The sequence below is a fragment of the Anomaloglossus baeobatrachus genome, chromosome 3 (assembly GCF_048569485.1).
Source record: "Anomaloglossus baeobatrachus isolate aAnoBae1 chromosome 3, aAnoBae1.hap1, whole genome shotgun sequence".
In the NCBI taxonomy this organism is placed as follows: domain Eukaryota; kingdom Metazoa; phylum Chordata; class Amphibia; order Anura; family Aromobatidae; genus Anomaloglossus; species Anomaloglossus baeobatrachus.
This window is the reverse complement of record NC_134355.1, coordinates 60574114-60582588: the sequence shown is the minus strand read 5'-3', so window position 1 is coordinate 60582588 and position 8475 is coordinate 60574114. Positions and strand designations below refer to the sequence as shown.

Below are 8475 nucleotides of genomic sequence, written 5' to 3'. Positions count from 1 at the left end.
CACTCCACCCCTTGCATACATTACCCCGCTCGGCTCCGGCCCCTGCTCTCCACCCCCTGCACACATTATCCCGCAGGATGGGGGCACATGTCAGGATGGTGGAAGCACCACGATGGGGGCACATACCAGCATTGGGCCACATCACAGCATCAGCATATGACTCGCCCACCCCAGGGCTGTGGGACACCCGGTGCCGGGCCGGACTAGTCCGGGGGTAGTCAGTGGTGGCGGGGCCCGACTCCGTGGCCCTGGTGGGTGTCAGTTAAATATGGCTGGTGACTTGGGGTTTGTGTTCGTGACGCCACCTGTGGTATGCGGCTATTAAGCCGCCGCTGCTGTGTGAGGCCTCCGGGGTGATGATATGGCAGCAATGGTGGTACTGCTAACCACAGGTGGAGCGGTGCCCCGGGGACACTGTTGGTGCTCGTGAGAGCCTATGGTGTGGTGTGGATAACACGGTGCAGGGCCGACAGGCAATGAAAGAAACAGGCACAAACAACAGTCTCTTTACCTTCTCCTCTTTTACTTCACAAACGGTTAGTCCTGGGAGACCGTTACAGGTGGTAGAGGGCTCCGGCCGGCCTGGAAGTAACTGAGATGTCGTTTTGGCCAGATGAGTATGGGGCCTACTCCTGTTCTTTTCCTTACTGTGATAGGACCCTGCTCTCTGAATTTAGCAATGGCCCTCTTGCTGCTGGGACCGGTGGTACGTCCCTTTCCCTCTGTGGTAGGCTGCACAGGCCCTCTCTGGTGCTTCTCTGCTGAAGTCCACACCGGGCCCTGATGATGCAGCTGTACCTTCGGGCTGTTTATGGGCCAGGTGCTTGCAGCTCTCCTGCCCTTCGGATTCGGCTACCAGGGAGTATTTTAGGCCCTGGTGGCCACAGACTCCGATGTCCGAGTCTCTTCTGTGCCTCTCTGCTCCTCCTGCTTCACTGGGCCAAGCTGCTCCAGCTCTAGGCCCCAGTTCCACAGGACAGCACACTCTGTGTCTGCACTCTCTGCTTATATATATTATATATACACACACACACACACACACTTATGCTGTATATTTACAAAATAATAATTTTATTTCTACAGCGCCAACATATATATGTAAAAAAAAATATATATATAGATATATAGATATATACTGTATATATAGATATACACATACATATTTGACCTAGTCTGCCGATACCTACCCGCACGCAACTTCAGATCCTTACAAGATCTCCTTCTCTACTCCTCTCTTATCTCCTCTACCCATAATCGCATATAAGATTTCTCCCGTGCCTCCCCCATACTCTGGAATGCTGTACCCCAGCATATCAGACTCTCACCTACTGTGGAAAGCTTCAAAAGGAACCTGAACACCCATCTCTTCCAACAAGCCTACAACCTACAATATCCCACAGACCAGTACATCACTGCACAACCAGCTTTGTCCTCACCTATTGTATCCTCACCCATCCCCTGTAGACTGTGAGCCCTCGCGGGCAGGGTCCTCTCTCCTCCTGGGCCTGTATGTTTTTGTAATGTTCTTTTTTTCTTTCCGGCCATTTTCTTCCCACAGAGGGATTAAGTCGCCATGGCCCCCAGCAGGAATGGCATGATCTTGAAGCCTCACTTCCACAAGGACTGGCAGCGACGAGTGGCCACCTGGTTTAACCAGCCAGCCAGAAAGATCCGCAGGCGCAAGACACGTCAGGCGAAAGCCCGTCTGATAGCTCCAAGGCCCATTGCAGGACCCGTCAGGCCCGTGGTCAGATGTCCGACCGTCCGGTATCACACAAAAGTGCGGCTTGGAAGAGGCTTTAGTCTGGAGGAACTCAAGGCTGCCGGCATCAACAAGAAGGTCGCCCGCACTATTGGGATCTCGGTGGATCATCGTCGTCGCAACAAGTCTACAGAATCCCTGCAGGCCAATGTGCAGAGGCTAAAAGAGTACCGCTCCAAACTGATCATCTTCCCACGCAAACCCTGCGCTCCCAAGAAGGGAGACAGCTCGGCTGAAGAATTGAAGATGGCCACCCAACTGAAGACTGGCTTGCAAAGTCTCCTTAAGGAGAATAGTGTTCCCCCGTGGTCCCCACATAGCTTTCTCATGAGCCAGATCAGACACCGCCATACTTTGCACTGACGAGGGGCAAGCACCCCGAAACACCGTGTCTGCAAATTGGGATTCTGATCTGGCTTATATATCCTGAGTCATATTGCAAAGGATTGTTGAAAATCCACTTGTGACTTTTAGGATCACTACTTCCAATAGGTGGCGCTTGTGCTAGAGTTTGTCTCCTTTACTGGAGAGACAATTTGAATATTTCTTAGAGGGGCGTGGCAGCTATAAGTCCCCTTACCTGGCAGCCAGACTGGCTTGCAAAGTCTCCTTAAGGAGAATAGTGTTCCCCCGTGGTCCCCACATAGCTTTCTCATGAGCCAGGTCAGACACCCCCATACTTTGCACTGATGAGGGGCAAGCACCCCGAAACACCGTTTCTGCAAATTGGGATTCTGATCTGGCTTATATATCCTGAGTCATATTGCAAAGGATTGTTGAAAATCCACTTGTGACTTTTAGGATCGCTACTTTCAATAGGTGGCGCTGTGCTAGAGTTTGTCTCCTTTACTGGAGAGACAATTTGAATATTTCTTAGACGGGCGTGGCAGCTATAAGTCCCCTTACCTGGCAGCCAGACTGGCTTGCAAAGTCTCCTTAAGGAGAATAGTGTTCCCACGTGGTCCCCACATAGCTTTCTCATGAGCCAGATCAGACACCCCCATACTTTGCACTGACGAGGGGCAAGCACCCCGAAACACCGTGTCTGCAAATTGGGATTCTGATCTGGCTTATATATCCTGAGTCATATTGCAAAGGATTGTTGAAAATCCACTTGTGACTTTTAGGATCGCTACTTCCAATAGGTGGCGCTGTGCTAGAGTTTGTCTCCTTTACTGGAGAGACAATCTGAATATTTCTTAGAGGGGCGTGGCAGCTATAAGTTCCCTTACCTGGCAGCCAGACTGGCTTGCAAAGTCTCCTTAAGGAGAATAGTGTTCCCCCGTGGTCCCCACATAGCTTTCTCATGAGCCAGATCAGACACCCCCATACTTTGCACTGACGAGGGGCAAGCACCCCGAAACACCGTGTCTGCAAATTGGGATTCTGATCTGGCTTATATATCCTGAGTCATATTGCAAAGGATTGTTGAAAATCCACTTGTGACTTTTAGGATCGCTACTTCCAATAGGTGGCGCTGTGCTAGAGTTTGTCTCCTTTACTGGAGAGACAATTTGTAATGTTCATGATTATTGTACTTGTTTTCTCTGTATACCCTTTTCACTTGTAAAGCACCAAGGAAATAATGGCGCTATTGTGGCGCCCTGGACAAGCCAGGGGCCACAGGTAACTACACCAACACACCCCACACTCCCGGTCAGGCACACCTAAGTCAGACAAAAACCCTTGTTGCCTTCCTCCAGGGACTGATGTTCACACCAGGGGGTGGGCCAGGCGGTTGGTCCCGCCCACCGAGGAGTTCACAGTCCTGGAGGCGGGAAAAGCAGGCAGATAGAGTTTTGAGTGGAAAGTGGAAGGAAGGAAAGTGGTAGAAGAGCAGCCTGAAGTTGGTCCGGGTGTGTGGCCCGGACGGATCAGCAAGGTTGGCGGACGGTGGTGACCGTCTGCAGGAGTGGACTATTGGAGCTAGCCGTAAGGACCGTGGACGGGCGGTGGCCCGGCGGTACCGGACCGGTACGCAAAGAAGCCAGCACCATCTGGCAGGGGCTTACGGACCCCGGCAAGGCTAGGAGTCGCCGTGAATTTGCCAAATCCGTTAGCAAAGGGAACCTCCTGGGTTTCCCAGCAGCCAAGTCCCGACAGAAGGCAACCGTCCAACCGTTAGAGGGAAACACAGTCACCGCCAAGGCTAAAGTTCCCAGGGCCAGAGCCTGCGGGCAAAAGGGGCACCTTCAGCCCATATCCAAGCTGGGGGAGCGGGTTACCGGTGGGAACCCATTGGAACCGTACACACTTTACACAGGTGCAGGGAAAGGCAGTCACCATCAACCTGCCGGGATGAGAAACACCGCAGCCATCTGTGGGACCCGTCCATCCAGCCGTGTGTTTTACCGAGAACTGTGTCCTCATCATTGGCTGAGTGAGGACCACAGCGCTGCCCCCGCGACCCTGCACCTCACCAGGCCCTGTAACCCGCCTGCCATCTATCCCTACCCCATCACTGGGCCCCGGGACAACCAACCCCCTACCCACGCAGGGGAGAACTAACATCCAGGCTGCTCCCTGTCATCGCTCCAGGGATCCCCGTCCAGAGCAGCGGTGGTGTCACCAATTTCACCACAACCGTGGGTGGCGTCACGGACAATAACCAAATCCCCACAATCAACTCCCCCCTTTCACTCACGGGCGAGGAGCGCCGCTCGAGTCCCCGGGATCCGGCCCACCGCTCGAGCCACCACCGAGCAGCAGCAGCTGCAGCAGCAGCGGCCGGACCCGAGCAGTGGGAGAGCGCAGCGTCCCCTCCTCCGCCCGCGACACTATAATAATAAATAATAATAATATTATTAATAATAATATACACACACGTCATTTATGTAAAATATACACGCATATATGTGGAAAGTCATATATACACACTTATGCTGTGTATTTACATAATAATCTTTATTTCTATAGTGCCACCATATTCCGCAGCGCTTTACAATTCAGAGGTTCATAGAGAAACAAATATAATTAACAGTTATAGATAAAACAATCATTAAAACAAAAATAAAGACAATCCTGCTCGTAAGAGTTTACAATCCACCATGGGGTGAGGTGGGGGTGACACAAGGTACAAGTTCTTATTTACAATGATGGTCCAGCCAGCTCCCAAAAAAGGGGGGATAGATAAACGCTGCATGAACCAGCCACCATTTACATACATATACATGTAACTATAGTGCTGCTAGAGCATGATACAAGGTAATATTGCTAAAATAACATAATGGATGTATTGAGAGGCACATAATAATCAGTGGGAACCAGATTTAAAAAAATAAACTGTTCTGAAAAGATACAGAACCACAACCCTCCCAAAGATAATACACCAACTTAGAAATAAACCACAAGAGGGCAGCAGACTTTGTAACATTGTAAAGTTCAGTTTTCTTTAGTATATTCTTATATTGGATTCTTTTGACCACAATCATTCCCCCATTATCTGCCCGTTTTGAGTTATTTTCTATTCTACTTATGCCAAAAGCATCATGGTCATAAGTAAGACACTTGCTGGGGCTCAGAAAAGTGACAAAAACATTAATAAATAGTTTTTAACACTTATAATCCATAATCCCACAGACAATTTTTTGCATGATATACTAATAGTTTCAGAATATTAGAAGTGAGTTCATACATTCACAGACCCGTGATCTAGCGGTCAGATCAGTATTCTATGGCCACGGGAGCCCTACACACTGCTTCCTACCTGACGGCTTCCCCTAGTCCACTTTTGGTTAGGCAGACTGACGCAACGTTGACATTGCACCAGGTCTGCTAATCAATAGAAGAGCCACAGATTCGGCAGGTAGGAGAAGGTTTGCAGAGTTCCTGTCCTGTGGCCATCAATGCTACTTTCACACATCCGGTTTGAGCACTGCGGCTGAATCCGGCTGTGAAACCTATGCAACGGATGCGGCGAAAACACCGCATCCTTTGCATAAGTTTTAACATGCGGCTCATCCGTTTTTTTCCGGTTGCGGCACGCTACTGAGCATGCGCAGTGGAAGAAACCGCATGCGGCGGCCGGATGCAGTTTTTGCCGCATTGCGCCACATCCGGTGTCCATAGGAATGCATTGAAAAAATGCGCCGCAGCGGCCGGTTGCGAGGCGATGCGTTTTTTTTGCCGGAGCAAAAAACGTGCCAGGGAACGTTCCATCCGGCTGCCGCATCGGCTAAATCTGCCGCATGCGGCAAATACCGGACGGAACGCAAGCCCATGCGGCGCCAATGCAAGTCAATGCTGGAAAAAACTAAACCGGCGGCTAAAAAAAACGGCTTCGTTTTTTCAGCAGAGCGCTGGATTATGCCGCACTAAAACAGCCGGATGTGTGAAAGTAGCCTAAAGAATATAAGGTGCAGTTTTTATAAATAAAAATTTTTATATTCAAAAAGTGTTCTGCCTTATGATTAAGCTGGTGTCCCCACAGGAATCCCTCTATTTGATTATTAAGCTTATGCACTCCCAAGAAGAGCTCTGCCTGATCATTGAGCTTGTGAAATCAGAGGAAGCACTCTCAATGATCATTGAGCTTGTGTCCTCCCAGTAAGAGCTATGCCTGATCATTGAGCTTGTGTCCTCGCAGGAAGAGCTTTGCCTCATCATTGAGCTTGTGTCCTCGCAGGAAGAGCTTTGCCTCATCATTGAGCTTGTGTCCCACCCAGGAAGAGCTTTGCTTGATCATTGAGTTTGTGTCCTACCAGTAAGAGTTTTGCCTCATCATTGAGCTTGTGTCCTCCAATAAAGAGCTCTGCCTGACCATTGAGCTTGTATCCTCAAAGGAAGAGCTGTGCCTGATCATTGAGCTTGTATCCTCCCAAGAAGAGATCTGCCTGATCATTGACCTTGTGTCCTCCAAGGAAGAGCTTTGCCTCATCATTGAGCTTGTGTCCTCCAAGGAATAGCTCTGCCTGACCATTGAGCTTGTGTCCTCCCAGAAACAATTCTGCCTGATCATTGAGATTGTGTCCTCTAAGAAAGAGCTTTGCCTCATCATTGAGCTTGTGTCCTACCCAGGAGAGCTTTGCCTCATCATTGAGTTTGTATCCTCCCAGGAATAGTTCTGCCTAATTGTACCGCCCGGAGAGGGGCCCGGCCGCTTCCTCCGCTTGCTCGGGCCGAGCCGCTCAAGGTCCGGGCTCAGGTTGTTGGTGGCACGAGCGCCTTCAGACCGGGGGCCACGTCACTCTGTTAGAGGGGGGGAGGTAGCGGGGTGGTGGTGTGGGACGAGGCGCGCAACCGGGGAGGGTCGCGCTGTCGTCCAATGGGTCGTGACGCCACCCACGGGTCGTGGTGACGGGATGCACCACCGCTGCGGCTGGAGTGAAGGCGGGCTTGTCTGGGATCGGTGTTGCGGCCGCAGCCTAGATGTTAGCCCCTCCGTGGGTAGGGGCGGTGTGTCCCGGGGCCCCGGTGCGGTTGGGGACTGGAGCGCTGATGTTGTTGTCGGGGTGCAGGGTGTCGTGCCGCGGTGTAGTGTCGTGACCGGATGGCACTGGTGTACTCATGATTGATTCACACTCAGAGTCACTGGTAAACCAAAGTTCGGATATGGTCGGTTCCGCGGCCGACTGCTGATGTCCCCTGTGGGGTTGATGGTGGCCCCTTTTCCCGTGCACCTCTGGATGTTGTGTTTTGGCCCCCCCTGCCTAAGCAGTGGTAGCCCGCTCCCCGGCGTTGAACTGCCGGTTGAGCCCTCGGTTGCCCGCAGGCGCTGGCCCATCGGTTGTTTGGCCCTTGGCGGTGACGCTCACCCGGTCTCGGTGGGCTTTTGCCTTCTTTCGGGACTTTGGGTGTGGATGAACCAGTGAGGTCCAGCCAGCAATCAGTCAATTTGCCTATACTCAGTGGCTTCTAAGCTAGGACGGGGTCTGAGTACCCGGTTTCTGTTGCTCCGGTACACGGTTGACTCCCCGGTTCGGGACCGGCAGGCTCCAACCCAGGCCCGGTCCATACGGTTCCGCCGGTTGCTGTACCGGTACTCCTGCAGACGGTCACCACCGTCTGCCTGCCTGACGTTTGCAAAGGGGCCCAGGCTCCTACCTGGGTCCCTGACAGCTGCTCCACTACCACTCACTACTGTCAACTCCAAAACTACTCTGTTTGAACTTCCTGCCCCCAGGACAGTAGTCTCCTCGGTGGGCGTGCCTTTTCGCCTGACTCCGCCCACCTGGTGTGCTCTACTAGCCCTGAGGGAGGCATCAGGTCTCCCTTTCGGGTGACATGTGTGTGACCTCACAGGGGATGGGGGTGTGTGTATGTGGTTGATGTAATTACCTGTGACCCCTGGGGTCCAGGGCGTCACATAATCATCGAGCTTGTGCAATCAGAGGAAGCACTCTGAATGATTATTGAGCTGGTGTCCTCCCAGGAAGAGCTTTGCCTGATCAAAGAAGTCCTCTAACCAATCATTCAGCTCATTCCCTCCCAGTATTGGGTAACATGATCATCAAGGACTGTTCACAGATTCTGATTACCTTCCTGTATATTTTTTTATGTAAATGCAATTATAAAAAGAATTTTTCCAATTGGGTTTCATTAAAAATGTTGCACCTTTTTTTTTACAGGCTTTTTTGTTTCCATGCATATTTAACTTTGAATTACAAGGCAAAAGGTACAAAATGTAAAAAGTTGCTTGCAAAGGTGGACAACCATTTTAGGCTTAAGTTCACACTTCCGTTGTTTTGCATCAGTCACATGCGTCATTTGACGCA

General features: G+C 51.2%; 1 pseudogene; it reads left to right on the top strand.

Moving 5' to 3' along the window:
• Window positions 1-1529: 1529 nt before the first annotated feature.
• On the top strand, window positions 1530-6822 carry LOC142297172 (large ribosomal subunit protein eL13 pseudogene; annotated as a pseudogene).
• The last annotated feature ends 1653 nt before the right edge of the window (window positions 6823-8475 follow it).